We start from the raw sequence: 24733 nt of genomic DNA on the forward strand, positions 1-24733 counted from the left end.
GGAGTTAGGTATTTTATAAAAAAAATCAAAGGGTTATGTACAAGACACAACCGCCCAACGTAAACTACGTAAGGCAGTTTGGTGCATTGAGAAATGTAGTGTCAACATGCATGAATATTTTAAAATAATTCATTTGATTACTTATGTCGCATGCTTTCAAACAAAATTGACGTAACTTAAAATATGAAAATTGTTGGATACGACAATTGTTTAAAAAATTTACTTTGAAAACTCAAATTTAGTCCTCAGAGGTATTGATGCCTCTCTTGGATCCGAATTGCCTACATTTAGGTTTTGAAGCATTTGATGAAATATTTCAATAGAAGAAGCCCTAGGGAAGCATTCTCTTTTCCGTTTGCAACATTGATTATTCAGAAACATTCCAATCATAGGCATATCTTGTTTTTCGTGCATCACTAGAAATCATAAAATGTCAATCATGTACTAAAACCCAATTAATTTGGTTGTGGTGCGCGCGAGTAGTAAACGTTGCGGACGGGAAAAGATAGTGTGTGTGTTATTACATTCTAACTCCTACTGCCTGGCAGTGTCACCAGTGTTGGTAAAATCTCAAATCCCATCACAATTATGGCCGAGAGATTTGCTTATGATTTGAATCGCAATTTGCATCATTGCATGATATTTACGTGTTCTTCATTGTTGAATGCATTGAATTAACTATTTTTCGTCTAAAACAATGGCTAATAATTATATATAAACAAAACATACGTCTCGATTGCGTTTTGACGCTTTTTAGAACGAAATCATTTTTCGGTGAGTGAGCGAAGCGATGCGATTCTGGCCGAGAAACTCAAGCGCGATGCTTCCTCTACAGAATCGCAGGCGAGTTAGCTCGTGCATGAAACCTCGATGATTCAGATTCGAGTATGATTCTACCAACACTGAGTGCAATTATGGGTAAAATATTCGTGCAAACATTTTATAAATATCATTGCAAGACTTTTGAATCAGGGAGCAAGAAGGTGATAGCTCTATTGTATCTCATATAGCCCGTTTCAAGAACGTATGCGTTCCGAAGCTTTTGTCGTGTACAATAAGTACCGCATTATTGCATCCACGTATTATGAAAATATCTTAAGTGCATTCACGCTTCCTGAATCAAAGTTAAATCCTTCTGATTCAAGCGCGCTAAATGCGACAAAATATTATGGACAAAATATTATTAGGCCGATATAAATATTTTTTTTTTAAACATGTCTCACCCCCCCCCTTTCGAATTATTTTGCTCAAAAATAACAACTTGAGGGGCATCAACAAAAATTTCCGGTAAATTTTGAGAACTTTCAAAACATTCTTTAACAAATCCGAGGAGTTTTTTTTTATTTTTTTTCCATTTTAATATTTATTTTTTACTAGCAGACCCGTCGAACTTTGCTTCGCCTAAAATTGATTTATTCTCTGATTAATTCTCGAGTTATGCAGAAATTTTTGGTTCATTTGTATGGGAACCCCCCTTTCCAGAAGGGGGAGGCGTTGCAAACCACCACAAAAACATATCTTCTCTTCCAAAACCTCCACACGCCAGATTTGTTTCCATTTGCTTGATCTTTATATAGGAGCCAGGTTTCAAAGAGGAGAGGGGTCTCTAACCATCTTAAGAACCTTCCCCGGCCCCAAAAACCTCTGCATTCAAATTTTCATGCCGCTCGATTCAGTAGAAGAAGAAGAAGATTACCTCCTCCCCCTTGACTTTGCGGAGACCATAATTTTTAATAAATATGTGTAACGGTCTTATTAGTTTTCAGTTTGCAAAAAAATGCATTTTCCAAAGTCGTTTTTTAATATAAATTGATTGCATTACTAGCAAGGACATTGGCATTGATAACAATTGATCGTCTCATTCCTGCACAAACATTCCCCTATCTTTATCACTTTTTTTACATCATTCACTACATGATGCATTTTTGCTACATTTCTTTTGACCGCGTTCACTGGTCCGGCTCCATTGTTCTACTTTTGTGCGAAACACCAAAAGGAGAGTCCAAAAGCCAACTGGACTGAACGGCGAAGGCCGAAACGAGACTCTTGCGGACAAGAAAAGAGGGTGCTGCCAAAATGATCCGATACCCTATTTTAACATTCATAACCCAAAGTTTCAATGTAATTAACAAATTGGTAGAGAATTTCCGAATCGATTGATATATAAATCTCAAAAATCCATCGGAAGATAAAGGCGCTATTAAAGTTCAAAATCTTACATGATTTCGTGACGGTCTCGAATTTGGAAATTTTCATTTGTCACCCTGTATCCGAGTCTTCCCCTTAGACGTAGTTTACGTCAAAAACCCTGAAGTTATTTGCAAATGTATTTCAAGGGGAATTTTCGAAGAACAACCTGAATAGATTTTCGATGAAGAAAATTTCAAAACGAATTCCTGAAATCATTGTTAAAAGATTTTTTAAAAGAATTATAATAAAGCAACGAAAAAAATCATGGGGTTGTATTCAAGACACGACCGCTCGACGCAAACTACGTAAAATTAAACTGAACAAATCATTCTGCTCTATATAGAAGAGAAGGAACCATCCCACTGTCACTACTACCCAGTTTTAGCAACCCCTTCCACTCTGTGAGGGAGTAGGGACTTCACTGTCTAGCAGCTGGACCACCCCATTCATATACCTCAGTTCAATAATTGATAATACCCTAAAAGTAGGCACTCAGTAAACCACATATCGTATAACAAACAGCAAATAAAGTCGCATTGCACTGCATAGCAAACTTTATCAGATAATTGTCGACAAATGTTGTATTGAATGTATCATATACGATAATTTTTACCATAGTGAAAATCAATCGTAATTGTGTGAATAAAAACTCATAATGACTTATATTCCTTGCAATATCCTATATCAGTGCGAATGAATGTCTATGTGAATCGTAATACAATCGAAACCACTTCAGTCCAAATGGCTTGCAGAGTTTTCAAGCAATTGTAAAAATATAAATTGTGTAGTTTATGTTGAACAAAAATCTGACTCACTTCAAGATGTACAGTATGGTGCAGTGGTGGAGTATCCGCCTGCAGATCCAAACATCGTATGTTCGAGACTTGGTGCTGGTAAGATTTATTTTTATTTTTTATATTTTAATGTTTAATCGTGATACTGTTCGTATGATGTCGGGAAAAATCGTGAAATAAAACTCGTAGCCAATCTGTGCATTATATACGATTAATCATATAATAACCTATATCTAGGGTTATAGGTACCAAAATGTTAACTGGGCAATTACTGAGGATTGGAACACGCTGTATAGAGGATAGATGTTGCAGAGCTAAAATTTTCAATAGCTTAGCATTGATAATCAAAAGTGTCAATAGGGACACGGCAGGTATTTCCGTCCATCGTCGTAGGGGCTAAAACCAATGAAAGCAACGTACATTTGCTAGAACTCCACTATAGCAGAACGTTTCTCCTGAGCTTACGATTTGGTACGTATGAGTTTTACAAAAAAGCGTCTCTTTTATTGGTTTTCGAGACTATGATGAACAGACGAAATACCTGCCGTGTCCCTACTAGTGGCAAATTGGTAGAGAGTTTGCGAATCTATTGATATATAAATCTTTAAAATCCATTGAAAGATAAAGGACCTATTAATGTTACAAATCTTACATGATTTCGTGACGGTCTCCAATTTTGAGTTTACGTCAAAAATCCAATGAAATTTACAAACAAATACCTATTGGAATTTTCATACAAATTTCAGGCATATCTTCAAAAAATTCTCCATGAACTTCATTGTAAATTTCTCAAAGTAATCCATTGGAAATTCCTCCAGTGATTCTTTACTGAATTCCTTTACAGGAATTTCTTCAAAAACCTTCCGCATATGAAGCTAGAAATACCTTCAGAAATTCGAAAGACATCTCTTGAAAATTTCCTCAATTTTTTTCTAAGAACTCTCTTTTAGGAATTCCTTTAGCAATACCTTTCAGGTGTTTCAACAAAAAATCCATTTTCTCAGCTCCCATAATTCCTTTGGAATTCCCTTCAAGAATTTCAGAAAGAATTCCAAAAGGAATTTCCAAAGGACTTCTTATGTAATTTCCGACAATCTTGAATTTCTTTGATCATTCCTTTAAGAATTCCTTCGGAATTTTCTTCAACAATTCTTTCGGAAAATTCTCTGGAAATTACTTCGGAAATAGATCCAGAAAAGTGTTTATAAGGTAAGTGCGAAATTTCTGCCATCCTTCCTCATTAAATTTGGCAGGCAAATCATTTTTACCTTGACTTTTCAAGAAAATTTTAATTCCATCCCTCAGTTCGAAAACGCCTTTTGTCGATCCGGAGAAGGCAAGTTCGATTCTCGGTCCGGTCAAGATGGTTTTGGTTTGGAAACATTCTGGATCCCCTGAGCATAGTGTATCCAAATTGTACTTGCCACACAAGATACATACTCATGCAATGGCGGGCATATAGAAAAGCTTTCAATTAATAACTGTAGGAATGTAGAACCATTGAATAAAAAGAAGAACCGGCCTCATAGTGCTGGGTAAGATGCGCCAACGTGTGATTGGGTGGCAGCCAATCAACGCAAGGATGTGCAGGCTGAGGATAAAAGGCCGTTTCTTCAACTATAGCATCATCAACGTGCACTGCCCACACGAAGGGAGACCCGACGACGAGAAAGAAGCGTTCTATGCACAGCTGGAGCAGACATACGATGGATGCTCACTGCGGGACGTCAAAATCGTCATCGGAGACATGAACGCACAGGAAGGAAGGGAGGAAATTTATAGACCGGTCATCGGGTAGTCTGTACACCGTATCGAATGACAACGGCCAACGATGCATAAACTTCGCAGCCTCCCGCGGAATGGTAGTCCGAAGTACCTTTTTTCCCCGCAAAAATATCCACAAGGCCACATGGAGATCACCTAACCAAGAAACGGAAAACCAAATCGACCACGTTCTAATCGACGGTAAATTCTTCTCCGACATCACGAACGAATATTGAATCCGACCACTACCTCGTTGCAGTATGCCTGCGCTCAAAACTCTCGACGGTGTACAACACGCGTCGAAGTCATACGCCGCGGCTTAACATTGGGCGGCTACAAGACGGAAGACTAGCCCGGTAGCTAGTAGGGGGCAGCAGGGACAGCAGGGACAGCATGGACCATGTCCAAGGGCTTGACGACCCCTCCCCAGCTGTCTGTGAGTCAGGGAGAACTGCCTAGGGCGTGGTGGGATTTAGCAGTGGGCTCTGCTAAAATCCCTCCCAAAAAACCACAAGTGCCCGTAATCAGACTCTATCAAAGCGACTGTGTGCCGCTTTAAAAGCACAAGCCCAGGGAGCGCCAATTGGCATGGGGAGTGTCCCTACTTCGGTAGGGTAGCGCGTGAGCTGCTTCGGCAGGGAGTGAGTGATCTGTTTGTGCTGAGGCAGGAGTGTCATAGCGCGTCGCCGCTATTGTCACCTCGAAGCGCAGCAGAAGTCTGAGTATGGACTGCACATGCTGAGGTAGGAGTGTCGTAGCGTAGTATCGTTGATTGGACCCTACATACCGCTATCGACACCTCGAGGCATGGCAGTGGAGTGTTAGAGTGAGTTGGGGAGTGTCCCTACTTCGGTAGGGTAGCGCGTGAGCTGCTTCGGCAGGGAGTGAGTGATCTGGTTGTGCTGAGGCAGGAGTGTCATAGCGTGTCGCCGCTATTGTCACCTCGAAGCGCAGCAGAAGTCTGAGTATGGACTGCACATGCTGAGGTAGGAGTCGAGGTAGCTATCGACACCTCGAGGCATGGCAGTGGAGTGTTAGAGTGAGCACCCGAATAAGGGTCACATGGAGCGAATGGTCTTTGGAGAAGCTGCTTCGGCGGCAGGGTAGCAGTGGATTGAACCCACACACCTACAGTTGTGCACATGTGGTGCATGGGGAGTGTCCCAGGGTAGCGTGTGGTCTGCTTCGGCAGTGGTGTGATTGATCTGCTCGTGCTGAGGCAGGAGTGTCGTAGCGTAATATCTGTAGGCCCAGGCAGTTACCGCTATTGACACCTCGAGGCATGGCAGCGGAGCGCCTGGGAGAGCATCCAAGTAAGACTCAAATGGTGTGAATGGCGTGCGAGCACCCAAGTCAGTCTCGCATGGGACGGGTGTCTGTGTGAGCGATAATGAGCGAGTACGTTTAGTACTGCCATCCCTCAGAAGTAGTACTGGGAGGTAGTTCCTGGGGGAAACGATGGTGGAGCCCTAGGGAGTTTAGTCGGTATTACCGGTATGGTCGAGTCCGACACTCCAGTACACTTCCGTGTGGTAGTTTGGCAACTACAATGCACGTGTACTGGGTTAGTGTGTAAATGCATTCTCCCTTGTAAAAAAAAAAAAAAAAGACTAGCCCAAGAATACAGCTAGGCGCAGCGTTTCTTGAAGATGGCTGGAGAGATATTCGATCCGCCATTGGTAGCACCGCAACCGTTGCACTTGGCACGGTGCCCCCGGATCAGTGAAACGACTGGTATGACAGCGAATGGGAGCAATTAGTGGAAGAGAAGAATGCAGAAATAACTTCATGGGCGAGATTGTTGCAACACCGCACGAGGGCGAACGAGGCACGATATAAACGCGCGCGGAACAGACAAAACTCTATTTTTCGGGGGGAAAAGCGCCAGCAGGAAGATCGAGACCGTGAAGAGACGGAGCAACTGTACCGCACTAATAACACACGAAAGTTCTATGAGAAGTTAAACCGTTCACGTAAGGGCCACGTGCCACAGCCTGATATGTGTAAGGACATAAACGGGAACCTTCTTACGAAGGAGCGTGAGGTGATCCAAAGGTGGCGGCAGCACTACGAAGAACACCTGAATGGCGATGTGGCAGATGAAGATGGCGGTATGGTGATGTACCTGGGAGAACGCGCGCAGGATATCATTTTACAGGCTCCGGATCTCCAGGAAGTCCAGGAGGAGATAGGCCGGCTGAAGAACAACAGAGCCCCTGGGTTGACCAACTACCAGGAGAGCTATTTAAACACGGTGGTGAGGCACTGGCTAGAGCGCTGCACTGGGTCATTACCAAGATTTGGGAGGAGAAAGATTTGCCGCAGGAGTGGATGGAAGGTGTCGTGTGTCTCATCTACAAAAAGGGCGATAAGCTGGATTGTAGCAACTACCGCGCAATCACATTGATGAACGCCGCCTACAAGGTACTCTCCCAAATTTTATGCCGTCGACTAGCACCAATTGCAAGGGAGTTCGTGGGGCAGTACCAGGCGGGTTTTATGGGCGAACGCTCCACCACGGACCAGGTGTTCGCCATTCGCCAAGTACTGCAGAAATGCCGCGAATACAACGTGCCCAGACATCATCTTTTCATCGACTTCAAAGTCGCATATGATACAATCAATCGGGACCATCTATGGCAGCTAATGCACGAACACGGATTTCCGGATAAACTGACACGGTTGATCAAAGCGACGATAGATCGGGTGATGTGCGTAGTTCGAGTTTCAGGGACATTCTCGAGTCCCTTCGAAACCCGCAGAGGGTTACGGCAAGGTGATGGTCTTTCGTGTCTGCTATTCAACATCGGTTTGGAAGTGGTAATACGAAGAGCAGGAATTAACACGAGTGGTATAATTTCCAATAAGTCCGTCCAGCTATTCAGCTTCGGGGACGACCTACATATTATGACACATAACTTTGAGAAGATGGAGGAAGCCTGCATCAGACTGAAGAGGGAAGCTAAGCGGATCGGACTAGTCATCAACACGTCGGAGACGAAGTACATGATAGGAAGAGGTTCAAGAGAAGACAATGTGAGCCACCCACTGCGAGTTTGCATCGGCGGTGACGAAATCGAGGTGGAAGAGAATTTGTGTACTTCTCACTGGTGACTTCCGAAAATGATACCAGCAGAGAAACTCGGAGACGCATAGTGGCTGGAAATCGTACGTACTTTGGGCTCCAAAAGACGCTCCGATCGAATAGAGTTCGCCGCCGTACCATACTGACAACCTACAGAACGCTCATTAGACCGGTAGTCCTCTACGGACACGAGACCTGGACGATGCTCGTGGAGGACAAACGCGCACTTGGAGTTTTTGAAAGGAAAGTGCTGCGTACCATCTATGGTGGGGTGCAGATGACGGACGGTACGTGGAGGAGGCGAATGAACCACGAGTTGCATGAGCTGTTGGGAGAACCATCCATCGTTCACACCGCGATAATCGGAAGACTGCGGTGGGCCGGGAACGTAGCCAGAATGTCGGACAGTAGGAATTTCTGGATGAATTAAACGAAGTCCTTTCCAGAGCATATTCCGAAAGAGTCCCTGCAAGAAACTCAAAATTAGTTAATGGAGACATTTTCTACATTTTCCCTGGAGCAGACAACAATTCTGAAGGATATTTAGAAGAAATTTTAGAATGAATTCTCGCAGAAATTTCCAGAGAAAAGCCTGAAAGATTTTCGGATAGATTTGGCAAAGGAATTGTTTATGTGTGTGTGTATGTGTACTAACTTTGAAGACACACTTTTGGGAATTTAGCATTGTCCGAATTACTCACAACAGGTTCCTTTCGACGGGGAATCCTGTCCTATTTGCAATTGAAAATTGGAAGTTATGGCCAAACACTTTTTTATGCGCAAAACACGCGAAAAACATTCATATTTTTTAACAGAGTCACTGTGCACGTGCTTTAGTTGAAGTTGCATAAGGCGTGATTTTAACTTTCTTGTCAAGCACTCGATTTACTGCTCGCTCAAAATTTTAATTTATGCGTCACTCCGATTCTTACGTGCTATGAGGCAATTTGGAAAGAGTAGCACATTTATGTACGCATGAGAAAAAAGGAACTTTGATTTTTGGAATAATCATTGACAATGTTCACAGTGTAAGACTCGCAAGTACTCAATGTTGCGTCCCGTTCTTCAAACTTGAATTGTTTCAATACAGTAACGCAGAATTTTCATTCCGTAAAATTCCGTTCCACAGCGTTGTAGTAAGTTCCCATACACAGTACAGAGAGATGGAAAAAAATCCAGTCCACATCGACTGGTTTCTTTAGCGAATATAGAATTCGTCAGATAACAGAAAAGATTTGTTTTATATGGGATATGTCTACCGCATTATGAAACGTTCACATTTAAGTCTTACTCTATCGGACAAAGACGGCGATGAAGACGACGACTTGATTGTGTGGATTATGACTGAATTGCACCCTCCAGAATTGATTCACTACGGACGGACAGCACGATGATGGCACGGCAACACGGGATTGACGTCAATCGAGAGTGACTCTCCTCCCCGTTCGACGATGCAATATCCCAGCAAGCAAGCCTGGCTTTGGGGACGCGAGCGGCGATAAACTCTTGACTGGATCTAGATGACAATCCCATCAGACCAGGACTGTGTGTGAAATGTGTTGCTTAATGACCAATTGTTCGGCCGGTTGTCATACGAGGAATGCATCAAACGATCAAAGTTCGCAGTATGATCCATTTAGAGGTTGCAAATTGGCAGTTTGCCAAAATCTAACGACCCAAATGGGATCCACATTGGAGAGTCAGCGATCGTTTAAGTAGCAACAATAAATGCAAATAAGTCAGACGATCGTGCCCCCACGAACCACCCACAGACTGTGAACGTAATCGCAAATCAATCAATTTGAATGTATCGCATCACTCAGCGCGCAATTTAGCAAAGCAAACAAACATTGCTGGAAGATCAACGATTGAAAATTGTCGGATGGCTCAACCAAGCAAAAGTTGACCAATGTGCTTGTCTGCTGGTCTACTTAGGAGCTTTGCAGATGTCAATCGTGGTTTAATAAGCAAATCGCTTCTTTGTATTTGAAAACATATAACAAAGGTAATATTTTTTTTATAATCATTTACATAAGTGATTTCAAGTCGTATTAGGTATGAAGCAAGTGCAAACGACCGGCAATCGTTCGATTGATGAGAGGTTCCTTCTCGTCCCGAATACCCTCTCGATCAGGCCTGTCATATTATTTTGCACATCACCGACTGTCAGTCAACGGTTGCGAAGTAGGCCTCTGCTTCTGTTTGATAATTACTGGGGCATTTAAGACGTAGGGCATTTTAATCTTAAGGCGCTATAGTTTATTTTTAAAGCCGTTGATTTGCAAGGCGCCATTTCCGGTCCGATTGTAGAGCATGAAAATTCGTTTGGAAAATATTCGATTCGTTTGTTTGGTATAATTGTAATAGGGGGAAAGACGGCTTTGGCAGGTTTTGTTCTATTATTGGCAGGGGGGTTTTTGTCGATCAAATTTTATGAAATTTGGCCACAATATTCTTTGATATGCAAAGAATGTTTAGGCCAAATTTGAGCCTAGTCAGTCATAAAAAACCTCCCTGCCAATAATAGAACAAAACCTGCCAATAAAGCCGTCATTCCCCCTATGTTATATTGATTCCATCTTTTGAATTCGCCTGCGTATGATTTTCAAAAATGTTATGCGGTAGTTACAAACATAGCTGAGGAATGCCCTCACAAAATTGCCAAAAAATCATTAATAATATTGACGTTATTTCTATACACCCAGCGTTAATGAAACTATGAGTTGACCCCATGAAAAAATTCACAAAAAATCAAAGAAAATTCAGGACGTATTTAAAAAGCTGAGAAAAAACAGATTAACCGGGAAATTAAAGAATACCAACAGTGTAAAAAAACATATTGGTTGTATGAGATAAAAACAGGGGAAAAGGGGGCTAACTCACATAGTGCGTGGCGTGTGAAGTCTCATGAAACATCGTAGGTTAGTGTCGTGAAAGCGTACTTCCTCGTAAATTTATCCAAGTTTCGTAAAAATCCGATTCAGTTAACCACGTAATTTAAGGCCTAGTTTTGTTCAATTCTTGTTTGCCATATACAAAATCCATTATGTGTTTGTGTGTAAGTCATCCTCTACCCCTCACCCAGCTGGGGGTGTTGGTCAAGTAGTACTACGAATAATTTGATCATATCTCATGCTCCGTAATGGTGCCCTTTTTGTTACGAATACTAGTACTACAAAAGGGATTCACTTTTGAAACAAGACAAGTTTCTTCAGCGAGTGTAGGGAATGGGATGTACTAGTTGTTCATAACAGGTACAGCAAAACTTCACAAGGACGCCCTTATTCGTACTAACTACTCAGGGAATAGAAGGTAGAGAAGAGCCACCGTTGCTGACTAAAGCGTGAAACGAATACCTGGGACTCCCACAATATCCGCGGCTATAGAAGAAAATGATGCCCTGTACGTATTTAGTAATAAATTTCAGGAGTTTGAATTTTATATGGCGAAAGTAAATAATTGGAACGTGCTCACTGAAATGACTAAACAAGTGGGAGGAATCTTTAGTTTCTTTCTTTGGATGTCGTAATAAAACTCGACTTGTTCTGTTCGTTGTCACATAACTTCTGAGCCCATATATTCAATTCTATTGGATACAACTCTGAATATCTCTTATTTTCTCCTTTTCTCTCTTCCTATTTTCCGCGCTATCTCTGAGCGAGCTTTCAAGCGTTTGCCAATACTACAACTCCTTCATCCTTAAGTTCGAAATTTATTCAATAAATTCAAAAATGTTCTAAAAAAACAACTACATCATTTCAACTTATTCGATTGCACTTTTATGCTTAACTATCCTAATGAATTCATATGTACAAATATACAATTTAAAAATTTCTAATTAGTTCGATTCTACTAATAGTAGACGAAATCGCTTTTTCTTCGCTTTTTATTTCTTCTTCTTGAACGTCTAATCGAGACCACTGGAAGTGGATATGCATCTTCATTTTTAATATTATCTTGAGGTTCTTCGTTTGAGAAAATGAAAGAATCGGCTGGATAGCCATAGAATTCAAAATCAGGATTAGAATACTCATCAACATCTTGTTCTTCGCTTTCACGTCTTCTTTTACGCTTATTACTAAGATCACTATTGTGTCTTACCGGACTCGCTGACAAAACAGAAAACTGGTGACAAAATTGGGGCTTCTTGATTATGTAGAGATGACGAAACTGGTGCTACTTCTGGGTTTGTCGACAAAATGAGTGCTGAATCGTTTCTAGGGTTTATCGTATTCTGTATTGGGAAAACCAAAGATCCATTTCGATGGGAGCCTGGTGATAGCTTAAGCTGACGCTTATGCGCCAACACTATCCTTCCCCCAAGAGAAACCTGGAAGGTAGCATCAGAAACTTGTTTTAAAAATGTGGCTGGCAACCATCTTCTAATGTCTGTAGGGTTAATGTTTTTGTAAAATATCAGATCACCATTCGTGAGTCTAGTAAATGCGTCAGGTTTTTTTTACAACATTGGTGTCTTTAAAACTGGGATCATCATGCGAGTTAGTCCAATTGTTTTTAAAACTATTTTAAGGTTTTAGGTTTATAAAAATATAATACAATGGTGGATAAAAAGTATGCAATTTGTTCCTCGACATCTAATTTCTTCATTTCCTCAAGAAGGAATTTCTTTAGAACGTCTTTAACCAATCTTACCGTTCTCTCTGAGGCTTGCCCGTTGCTCTCGGGGTGATACGGTGGACTCTTCATCACCAATATTCCTTGATTTTTCAAAAAAAAATACGAAGCTGTCGGAATTAAATGGTGGCCTTCCATCGGTGACTACAACGTCTGGTAAACCGTATCGAGAAAAAATTCCTAGAAGTACCTTTAACACCTTTTTACAGTCTGTTCCGTAACGCATAAACTCCAGTTCGATCCATTTCGTGAAGCTATCCACCACAACAAGAAAAACTTTCCGATCAAAATGGAAAAAGTTAGCATGAATCCGGCTGAACGGTTTGGTCGTAGGCATCCACTGAGAATATGGGGCCTTTTTGTTGATCGCTGTCATCTGGTGGCATATCAGGCAAGTCTTCACGTAATTTTCTACGTCCTTGTTCATTCCAAACCAGTAGACCGTCCTCCGAGCTAGCTGCTTGATTTTACTAATCCCCGAGTGGTTCATATGCAACATCTTAAGTACCTTGGCTTTCATCCTCTCAGGTATTACCACACGGTCCTGGAACAAAACACATCCTTCAACCTCCTCAAGTTCCTGATAGTGAGAGTACACGTCAAGAAATCGTCTTTCCAACCTTTGAGGCCAACATTGTTTCAAATATTTCAATCACCCCTATTCTTGTTTACGGACGAACGAAACTTTCGAACGAATGCAGTTCGTTCGAATCGTTTCCCCATTTGATTTTGCTGGCGTAAACGAGAATGTGCATAAGATTTCGTTCGAAAGCTGATTCGTACGTAAACAAGAATAAGGGTGAATATTTTCTGTAAAAACTCATCACTTATCGTTTCCTTGGCCACCTCTTTGTAGTCGATTGGAAATTCACTTGAAAAATTTAGGTTTTTGACGTATTCCCGTGTCAACTCTCTAGGAACTTCCTCGGACAATGGGAACCGACTGCAAAAATCGGCATTGCCCATTCTTGATGAAGGCCTATAAACTATCTCGTAATCGTAGATAGAAAGCTCCATTACGTACCTTTGCAAACGAGTAACCGAAATTGAATTCTTACCCTCCTTGCCAAAAATACCGATAAGAGGCTTGTGATCGGTATAAATAGTAAAATGCATACCGTAAAGAAATTTGTGAAATTTCTTCACGGTGCTAACAACTGCTAATGCCTCCAGATGCAAAATGGGGTAGTTTTTCTGGGCAGAATTCAACGAAAATGAGGTGAAGCTTATGGGTTTTTCTTCTTCATCAATCAAATGCGCGATTACACCGCCTAAACCATAGCTACAGGCGTCTGTTACTACTAAAATCGGCTTATACGGATCAAAATCCAAAAGTTTTGGTTTCAGAAGAAATCCCGCTTAACTTTTCAAAAGGACCTACATAAGTAACATTTTTTTTTCATGAATTAATTTGAGTACTGCAATCAAAAGCTTTCATGTTTTTCTGTTGATTGCGCTATTTAAATTAAATCATGAAAAAAAATGTTACTTAGGTCCTTTTGAAAAGTTAAGCGAGAAATCCTTTACCATCACTGAAAGCTTTTTCACATTTCTCATTCCAACAAAACGTCACGTTTTTCTTCAAAAGATTGTAAAGGCAGCTGATGCGAGTGGACAAATTAGGAATGAACTTAGAATAGTAAGTCACAAGTCCCAAAAACGCCTTCAATTCTGAAACATTCCGTGGAGCTTTCGCTTCACGGATAGTTTTCACCTTGTCGGGGCAGGGAAGAAGTCCCTTGTCCGTTAAAATATGCCCCAAATAAGGCGAAACAAAAAACTTGCACTTCTTTAAATTTACTTTTATGTTGGCCTTGGCTAGCCTGTCCAAAACCAGAAATATTTTTTTTTGTAGTCGTAAAAATCCTTGCCCGCAATCAGCACATCATCCAAATAACACGAAACGTTTTCTAATCCGCAAAGCACTTGGTCCATCGCCTTTTGGAATATCGCTGCACTAGACGAAGCTCCTTGAGGGAGCCTGTTATACGTATAGAGGCCTTCAATGGTATTGATTACCATAAACCTCTTTGAACGATCTGTTAAAAGCAGCTGGGTATATGCACCCTCTAGATCTAAAGCACAAAAAACCGTGGAACCGGAAAGAGTAGCAAACAGATCCTGCGCGACTGGCAAAGGATACGAGTTTGGAAGCAAAACTTTGTTGATGGCGACTTTACAGTCTATCACTAAACGAATACTTTGGTCCTTTTTAATAACAGCAATGACTGACGAAGCCCATTCACTTGCTTCCACTGGTGTGATAACTCCTTGTTTTTCTAAATCTTCCAAATAATCAACAACTTGCTGTCTCAACCGTAGAGGAACTTCATAGGCCTTCTTTAAAATAGGTATGTCTTCCTTCAAGATTAAATCTCCCCTATAACCAACAATCGGACTAGAAAGTCTTCCTTCAAGATTAAATCTCCCCTATAACCAACAATCGGACTAGAAAAATCTTTGGTAAATATGGTCGAAAACTTACTCTTCACTTCATCAACAATTGTATCCTCGTCAGCTAAGTCAATGTTCCCGCCAGTCAATGGAGGGTTGGTGAAAGTATTTCGCCAACCGAAATAGAACTGGTCCAACCAAGAGCGGCCAAACAGCGGGATAAAATTGTTGTTGCAACGTAAAACTACCATACTGAGCTGTTTCCCACTTCCAGCAAGCTGTAGTTCAACGCAAATCTTTCCAACAACCTTTAGTTTGTTTCCGTCAATCACAACAAGCTTCTTGTTGCACCGTTGCAGCTCACAATTCGCAAAATTTCGAAAATACAATTCTTCCGAAATCACACTCTCCGCTGATCCGCAATAGATCTCCATAGTTAAATGCATTTGGTCAATCAAAGCCTTCACACAGCAGAGACCACTGATCTTACTGACGGACGAAATCATAAGACAAGGCATTACATCATCATAATATGAATCTGAATCGATGTCTTTCTTCAACCTTTTAAAAAGTCCTGAATCTTTGAAAATAGATGGAGAATTGGAGAATCTATAAACTTAACACTGACTTGATTTCCACGAGAGCTCTTGCCATGTAAACGATAGCAGAATTTCCTGGTGTGTCCCGTTTTTTGCAAATGAACAAAGGTAAACTGGCTTGTTAAAGCCTGCACCCTTTTTTCCCTTATGTCTACTGTTGCTCCTGCTCCTAGACGAAAAGGACCGGTTTCTGTCAAAACTATGACTTCTGCTTCGGAATGTACGCCTAGACCGCGAAATATCCGGTCTGTGACCTAGTCAAGCGACTTATCGTATCGCTTTTTGAGTTCATCTGTCATTTGTTTATAGGGTAAATCGTTAAAGTCCTTTCCTGATGGGAACAACCTTTTAAGCTCTGTGAAAGTTTCCTTGCCACAGACTGCCAGGAACGACGTTCTGTAACGATCTACAGGAAAATCGTTATGCTTAAAAATCCATTCCAGCTGCTCCTGGTACTGACTGAATGGCATAGAGTAAGGTACATAAGGGTATGCAATAGATGTCAAAGTCATCTTTTCCAAAGAAACGCACGAAAAAAATTCAACACAAAAAAAAACGAAAAGTTAAAACTGGATCCAAAACAAAAACGTCAAACCTAAATAAAATAAAAAACTCTCACGCAATAAACCACAAAAAAAAATCTACGAAAATTTCACGTACCTTTTTGACGATGCACCAAACGATTCAAAATTCACGCACTCCAAGCTTCAAAGGATGCACTTCGATGACGAAATCCAAAACAAACTCGGCACCAAACAGTAGCAAAATGCGCACCAAAATCTTCACTCGATGCACTTCGTTTCCTACCCGCGAACAGCAGCAGCAGATCCGACGGCGACGATAGTAATCCAGGCGGCACTACTACCACTACGCAAATCCTGCAATTACTCTACCGGCGGCAGCAACATGAGTCGATTAGCGGTTCGCTGACCTCTGTCCGATGCACTTTTTCTTTGTTCTCCGTACTTCATCAAGCACCGACACCCAAGTTGTTTATCATCGGTTTAGTCACATAACTTCTGAATCCATATATTCAATCCTATTGGGTACAACTCTGAATTCTCTTATTTTCTCCTTTTCTCTCTTCCTATTTTCCGCGCTATCTCAAGCGTTTGCCAATACTACTCGCCATCATCATCCTCATCGTCCACCATACTCCTTTACTTCCAGTTAAACCCTGTATTATTTTTCCGTGCAGCTATGCCATGAAACCTTCCTGAAATATTGGAGCTTCATAGGATCTTCCGTCGATCGATTGTTCCACATGTTGCATTGTTGCCTTTTTGCCGGCTTCTGTAGTTTGTTAAGGTCCGTGTTAGGATGTTCTAGTATTTAAATCAGCTCTCTGAGGTTTTTTCCGCTAAATCTTCTTGCTGCACCAGGTCAACGTGGCAAAGGTCATCGGTGGTATGGTGTTGTCTTCATCTTCGGCATGCGCCTTCGAGACAGCATATGCTTTAACATCACGGATACACTAAGCGAACAATCAGAAGAAACATGATTTTTCTAGTATAGTACCATCAGCCAAAACGGGAAAAAATCGAGTTGTCAAAATTTTTCACATCCGCCCGTCGCACGCTGCACACTACGATCAACCAATAACTTTTGCCATATACAAAATCCGTTATTTAAATTTAATTCAATTTCATTGACAGTGTATCTCACGTGAACAAAACCGATCGCAATTAAACTCATAAATATTTTTAATAACAACACAATTACCGAAACGGAAAACGGTCAATTGGTCACGCTTCTTACTGATAAGTGTTGTCATCGTGATGCCCCCTTCAAAGTGACTATGTGTCTTAGGCTGTGAACCATTCCACCGATTCGTTTAACTTTTAGTTAAAATTTGACACTCCGATGGTTATTTTCCCATCGTGGTTAAAATTTTACTCCGAAGCCGACCCATTTGAGTTTTGACAGATTGGTAGTTATTCGGAACGAAATGGATTTGGCGCCAATTTTCTCGCGAACAAAGTTTAACTATCGAACTGTCAAATCTAACCATGCTCCGGAGCAGGGTTATTTTTAACCACGGCGAAATAACCATCGAACTGTCAAATTTTAACTAAAAGTTAAACGAATCAGTGGAATGGTTCACAGCCTTAATGAGGGCTGCTGGCGGTGATTGATAGTAAAACCCAAAACAGTTGACGCGATGATCTGCAGGCGGCAGGGCAAGGTGCCGCCGCCGGTGCCAATGCCGATGCCGGTGTCGATCGTTGATATATTTAGTGTCGGCCGGTTGGCGATAGTTAGCCGAGTTTATGATAATCAAGATGCAAATAATCAACAGCCGGCGCGGATAGTTGCGACATCCTGCGTCATCTATGACGTTAAAAATCGCATTTGCAATCCGAAGATGGTTCATGCAGAAATGGACCGGCGTGTTGACAAGCCAACCGGCGACGGGAGTACATACAACGCTGTTTTGAAAGGTAGAATCAATTGCATGGTTTAAGACGGTTTAAACGTATGCATTGGATTGAAAATGTAAGCAATTACCGCCATTCCCTATAATATTATTTCAATTTGCGTTCGTAATTTTTTTTAAGTTAAGTGTTAATATTTACGAATTTACCAAATTCGTAGCATTGCTTAAACAATTCAACACATTTGAAAGATCATTATTAGGATTGAATTGCGCAATGACATTGGAAAGGAATGGATTATCACCACCCAACGATTACATTGTAGTGTGTTACATTACATTACTTGGTAGCCAGTAAGGGATAAAGTGTTGGCTGGTTATGTAAACAATCCACATTAATCACGTTCAAACGTAGTTATCGTTGTCTCCATTGTCGTCTTGCTGTGCAATTTAATGAGCGCTTGAATTGAAAGTCACGTACGCTATAAAGACTTTTTATTAGTTTGAAACATTTGGATTACAGATCGATGTATTGCAAATTTTTGCTGAACCTTGCCGGGTCTAGATCCTATCCTGGTAATGTTGCCCTTCTCGAAGCATTTGATGCCACTAGTGCCAGTAGTACCATTCTACCGATCCTTAAATGGGAAGCTGGTTCGGACCACTACGGTAGTAGTCACACCCATTTCAAGTTCCAGCACAAGCTTGTACACATTCTACTACCAGCTCTTGAGCTTTCTTTCATTCGTATTTTAATCATGATAGCTAAAGTTTTGGAGCTGTAATCCCCAGGTTATCAGTAGGGTAAAATGCCCAATAGTGGACCCTCTAGTAGCGGAATTTTGCTCTTCCTGTCATAAGGAGTAGACATTTTCAACATATTAATTCTGAACCGGTCGGACCGGCACCGGGAATCGAAACCAGCCACGCTCAATGTGGTCTTGCTTTGTTGCCTCGCATCTTGCCGCACGGCTAAGGAGGGCTCGAACTTCCTAGTATATATGGACGATTTATTCTCATTCCCGATGAAGTCTTCAAATCGAAATCATTGGATGGCAACCCATGATTTCATAGATGACGTAACAACCATTACACTTTCGCACGTATTTCGAATAATTTAGGGACAAACATTGCACATTTAAAACATTTCAACCCGTAAGCACCTAAATGAGGTTTGGAACAAACAGCGTATCGATATTGCAGCAGTCGAATTACTTTAGTAAACGCGTAATTAATCAAATTCGCTGAAATTTCGATTGGTTGATACGTCAACTATGAAATCATGGGCAGAACTGTATCTAGCAATATAGCATAGAGATGATTTCAAGCTAAATAAGTGCGAAAACGTTGTGGGTAAATGTCTTTGTGATGCCAACTTGTCCACTAGATCCCTTGATATACAACTTCCAAACATAAATATTTTTTGATTGATTTTCATTCGCTTTTATCGGTGAGATCGAACTACCTAAGTTAAAATTTAAGGAAGCATGCTTATAAAGCACGATGAAGCACAAAATTGAAAGTTATCGCAAGCGAGCGACAAGTATGAAATTGTATAGAAGTTGAAACGTAAGCAGAGGGCCATTGAAGAACAACACAAACCAATTTCTATACAATTTCATACTTGTCGCTCGCTTGCGTTAACTTTCAATTCTGTGCTTCATCGTGCTTTGTGAACATGCTCCCTTCCACTTTGAGCTTAGTTAGTTCGATCTCACCGATAAAAGCCAATGAAAATCAATCAATAAGTTTCTCGCGGTGATGAAACCTCATAAACAATACATTTTTTTTCCTAAGAAATAAAAACCCTGATATTTAATGTTTCAGAAATGTGGAAATTGTTCTTCAGGAATTTAAGGAATTCTTCTGTAGGTCCATTTGGAAATTAGCACATTACATCGAAAATTCATTCAAGAGTATATTTTATTAGAGACGGTAAATCGTGGTAAATCGCACATTGACATTTATATTACTCAAGTATCCAGGGAAAAAGAAGAATAATAATATAATAAATTGTCATTGACTTCGCGCTCTATCTGGAATAAAGGCGAATGTCGCAAGAGAGGATTCTCTTCGTCGACTTACCCTCTTTTTAATAAAAGTGACAAGCAGCGGATTTCTTTGTGGTTTATCACCTTAGCACGAAAGAAAACAATGCGAACTTGCATTCTGAGATGATAAACTGCAAAGAAATCCTCTGCTTGTCACTTTTATTTGAAAAAGGGGAAGTCGATGAAGAGAATTCTCTCTTGCGACATTAGCCCTTTTACCAGATAGAGCTTGACTTGTATTAAATTCAAGAGTTTTGTAGAAGAACGACTTTTAAAGGAAACGGTGTTATTATGCACCTAAAAGCCTGAAAATCACTTTCACATAGTCAAAACGTAAACGGAACGAATCGCAATGTTCACAAGACTTGTAGAGCACACCAACAGCTTCCATTTAGATGTTATTGCGATGATTTCCGGCGTTTATATCTCTTTCAAATTGATTAATCAAATTGAAAATAACCCAAAAACACTAAATTGACGTGAGCTACTTCGAAATTTTATCCGAATTAGCTGAAAATTTTACAGAACACTTGTTTTAGCAATTTAGTAATAAATTCCGGAGGAATTCCTCAAGAAACTTTCGTAGTAATTCGTAGAGAAATTTTCAGATAAATTTCTGGAGGAACTTTCGGAAAATTATCCCTTTAGGAACTTTTTGAGGAATTTCTGGAGGAATTTCCGAATGGATTCCTGAAGGAACTTCTGGAGAAATTCTTCCTGCAGGAACTTTCAGAGAAATTCTTGGAGGAACTTTTGGAGAAATTCCTGTAGGAACTACCGGAGCAATTCTTGGAGGAAATTCCGGAGGAACTTCCGAAAAAAATCCTGGAGGAACTTCCGGAGGTATCCCTGGAGGTGCTTCCGAAAGAATTCGTGGAGGAACTTTTGGAGAAATTCCTGTAGGAACTACCGGAGCAATTCTTGGAGGAACTATCGAAGGAATTTCTGGAGAAACTTCTGAAAAAAATCCTGGAGGAATTCCTAGAGGAACTTCCGGAGGTATCCCTGTAGGTGCTTCCGAAAGAATTCGTGGAGGAACTTTTGGAGAAATTCTTGGAGGAACTTTTGGAGAAATTCCGGAAGGAACTTACAGAGAAATTTCTGGAAGAACTTACGGAGAAACTCTTGGAGGAACTACCAGAGGAATTTTTGGAGGAACGACTGGTGGTATCAATGAAGGACCTACCGGAGGAATGACTGGAAGAACTTTCTAAGGGTTTGCTGGAGGACCTACCGGAGGAATTATTGGAAAAACTTTCTAAGGATTTGGTGTAGGAACTTTTGGATGAAATTCCGGAGGAACTCCTAGAGAAACTTCCGGAGGAATCCCTGGCAAAGCTTCCGTAAGAACTCTTGGAGAAACTTCGAGAGTAATTCCTGTAGGAACTACCGGAAAAATTTCTGGAGGAGCTTCCGGAGGAATTTCTGGCGGAGCTTCCGGAAGAATTGCTGGAGGCACTTCCGGAGGAATTGCTGGATGAACTTCCGGAAGAATTCCTGGATGAACACCCGGAGTAATTCCTGGAGGTAATTCAGGAGAAATTCTTGCTTCCGTAAGAATTCTTGGAGGAACTTCGAGAGTCATTCCTGTAGGAACTTCCAGAAAAATTTCTGGAGGAGCTTCCGGAGGAATTTCTGGCAGAGCTTCCGGAAGAATTGCGGGAGGAACTTCCGGAGGAATTGCTGGATGAACTTTCGGAGGAATTGCTGGAGGATCTTCCGTAGGAATTCCTGGAGGAATTTCTGGAGGAGCTTCCGGAGGTATTGCTGGAGGAACTTCCGGAAAAATTCCTGGAGGAGCTTCCGGAGGAATTGCTGAAGGAATTTCTGGAGGTCTTGCTGGAGGAATTGCTGGAAGAACTTCTCTAGGAATTCTTGGAGGAACTCCCGAATGAATTTTTGGAGGAACTCCCGAATGAATTTTTGGAGGAACTTCCAGAGGAATTCCTGCAGGAACTTTCGGAGGAATTCCTGGATGGACTTACGAGGGAACTCCTGGAATCTGCTGGGAATTTCTGGCGAAGCTTCCTTAAGAATTGTTGGATGAACTTCCGGAGTAGTGTAATGAACTTAAGAGGGAACTCCTGGGAGCTTCCATAGAAATCCGCGTAGCATAAAATTAGCCCACGCAGACCCACGCCGCCGTGCCGCCGCTGGATGAAAATGATTTATCACGCAACCGCCGATAAAATTTCAATCGGCGCACAGGTCTAACTACTACTACTACTACTACTACTACTACTACTACTACCAGTACTACTACTACCAGTACTACTACTACCAGTACTACTACTACCAGTACTACTACTACCAGTACTACTACTACCAGTACTACTACTACCAGTACTACTACTACCAGTACTACTACTACCAGTACTACTACTACCAGTACTACTACTACTACTACTACTACTCCTCTTCCTCCTCCTCCTCCACCTTTAATCCCAATCATCCAATTGCGTGAGGAGGCGAAGCGAAGCCGTTGACATCGGATCAACAGGCGAAGCAAGTTCAAGCAGAAGCCGCACCTGTTCCGGTTGTACCTGCCACATGACCAATAATCGCGGTTTCTACAAACAGTTTAAGAAGGACGTCATCGTGGAGGTGATCTTAGCAGACGGGACCAAGACTCGGTCGGCCGGCTGCGGTTCTGGAGTTCTTTTTGGTGTGAACGGAGAGGAAAAGCGTATTGCGGTCACGCTGGATAATGTACTGTACGTTCCCAATCTGGAAGGTGGTCTGATCTCCGTGAGAAAATTAGCTTTGAAGAAGTTTGTAATCACTTTTACGGAAAGTAGCTGCGAGATCCGAACGGCCGAGGGCGCCGTTGTAGCAATCGGCGAAACAGTAGGCAGTCAGTACAAGCTGAAAGAAGCGGAGCAGTATTTGACTGTAACAAGTAACCATCATGACCAGTGCCAGCACATCTGGCATCGAAGAATGGGACACAGGAATTTGGACGTTGAGAGTTTGATCAACATGAACGACATGGTAAGCAGATTCAAGGTTAAGGACTGCGGAGAACGAATTGTTTGTGAGTGCTGTTTAAAAGGGAAGTTGGCTCGTCGGCCATTTCCTCAGATCATCGAGCGCAAATCGCAGCAGCCTTTGGATCTAATCCACACGAATCTGTGTGGTCTAATGGACAACCAGACCCCCGGTGGAAACAGATACATAATGACGCTGATAGATGATGCTAAACGGTATTGTGTGGTGTATCTCCTCAAGGCGAAAAGTGATGCGCCTGGAAAATAAAGGAGTACGTCCGTTGGGTCGAAAGCCTCTTCGACCGAAAGCCCCGAGCTATTTGATCAGACGGCGGTGGGGAGTACATGGGGACGTATTTTCTAAATTTCTACAAAGCTGAAGGAATTCACTATCAGTTCACTACCCCATACACGCCACAGCAGAATGGGGTGGCTGAACGAAAAAACAAGAAGAGATAGAAGCAGTAATGACAGCAACATATTTACAAAATCGGCTGCCGACACGTGCTGTCCAGCGAACAGCGTACGAATTATGGACAGGGCTCAAACCGGACTTCAAGCAGCTACGTGTTTTCGGATGTGAGGCTTATATCCATATTCCAGACGTTAAGCGCCGTAAATTTGAACCGAAGGCTGTGAAACTTATCTTCGTGGGATACTCCGAACATCACGGTTCTCAACCTTTTTCTTGAGAGGTACCCCTTGGAACTTTTGCATTAATTGAGGTACCCTCTCCCGTAATTAGGCTTTCAATTCTTTTGAAAGAATAATACCGAGCCCTTTGAAGAGAATCTCCTTTAAGCTTTTGAATCCCTTTGAAGTAGACTCCCGCGCCTCTTCATTAGAGGCTTCTGAGCCTCTTGTAGAGAGGCTTCCGAGCTTCTTGAAGGCGGTTTTTGCGCCACTAAAAACGACGCTTCAAAGCCTCTTGAAAGAAGGCTTCCGAACCACTTGAAAGTAGACTTCTGAGCCTCTTGAATGGGGGCATCCGAGCCTCTCGAAAGGAGCCTTCCGAACCTCTTGAAAGGAGGAGGCTTCTGAGCCTCTTGAAAGGACGCTTCCGAGCCTTTCAGAAGGAGGATTTTAGAGCCTCTTGAAAGGATGCTTTTAAATCTCTTGAAATGTGGCTTCCTACCCTCTTGAAGCGAGCCTTCCGAGCCTCTTGGAAGGAGGCTTTTGAGCCTATTGAAAGGAAACTTCCGAACCTCTTGAAAAGAGGCTTCCGAGTCTCTTGAAAGAAGGCTTCCGAGCCTTTTGGAAGAAGGCTTCCCACCCTTTTGGAAGAAGGCTTCCCAGCCTCTTTAAAGGATGTTGAAAGGAGTCTTCCGAGCCTCTTGATAGGAGCCTCTTGGATGGAGGCTTTTGAGCCTCTTGAAAGAAGGCTTATAAGCCTGGAAGGAAGCTTTTCAGCCTCTCGAAAGGAGAATTCTGAGCCTCTTAAAAGGAGGCTTCCGAGCCTCTTGAAAGGAGGATTTTGAGCCTCTAGAAAAGGAGGATTTTGAGCCTCTTGAAAGGAGGCTTCCAAGCCTCTTGTAAGGCTTCCGAACCTCTTGAAAGAAGGCTTCCGAGCCTCTTGAAAGGACACTTTAGAGCCTCTTAGAGGGAGGCTTTTGAGCCTCTTGAAAGGATGCTTTTGAGTCTCTTGAAAGGGATTTTTGAGCCTCTTGAAAGGAGGCTTCCGAGCCTCTTGAAAGAAGGCTTCCGAGCCTCTTGAAAGGAGTCTTCCGAGCCTCTTGAAAGGACGCTTCCGAGCCTCTTAGAAGGAGGCTTTTGTGCCTCTTGAAAGGATGCTTTCGAGCCTCTTGAAATGAGGCTTCCGAGCCTATTGAAAGGAGGCTTTTGAGCCTCTAGAAAAGGGGG

At 41.9% G+C, this 24733-nt stretch overlaps 1 protein-coding gene and 1 long non-coding RNA gene across 2 annotated transcripts in view; one reads left to right on the forward strand and one right to left on the reverse strand.

Annotated features, from left to right (window-relative positions):
- LOC134223167 (inositol-trisphosphate 3-kinase A) overlaps nucleotides 1-24733 on the forward strand; it is a 456141-nt gene that overhangs the window by 49697 nt on the left and 381711 nt on the right. The window lies entirely within an intron of this gene.
- On the reverse strand, nucleotides 11469-16457 carry LOC134223291 (uncharacterized). Its single transcript, XR_009982511.1, has 3 exons — nucleotides 16269-16457; nucleotides 12487-13012; nucleotides 11469-12163 (listed from the first exon to the last, which is right to left on the reverse strand). It is a non-coding gene; the product is annotated as an uncharacterized LOC134223291 (long non-coding RNA).

Source organism: Armigeres subalbatus, chromosome 3, assembly GCF_024139115.2.
Source record: "Armigeres subalbatus isolate Guangzhou_Male chromosome 3, GZ_Asu_2, whole genome shotgun sequence".
Lineage (NCBI taxonomy): Eukaryota > Metazoa > Arthropoda > Insecta > Diptera > Culicidae > Armigeres > Armigeres subalbatus.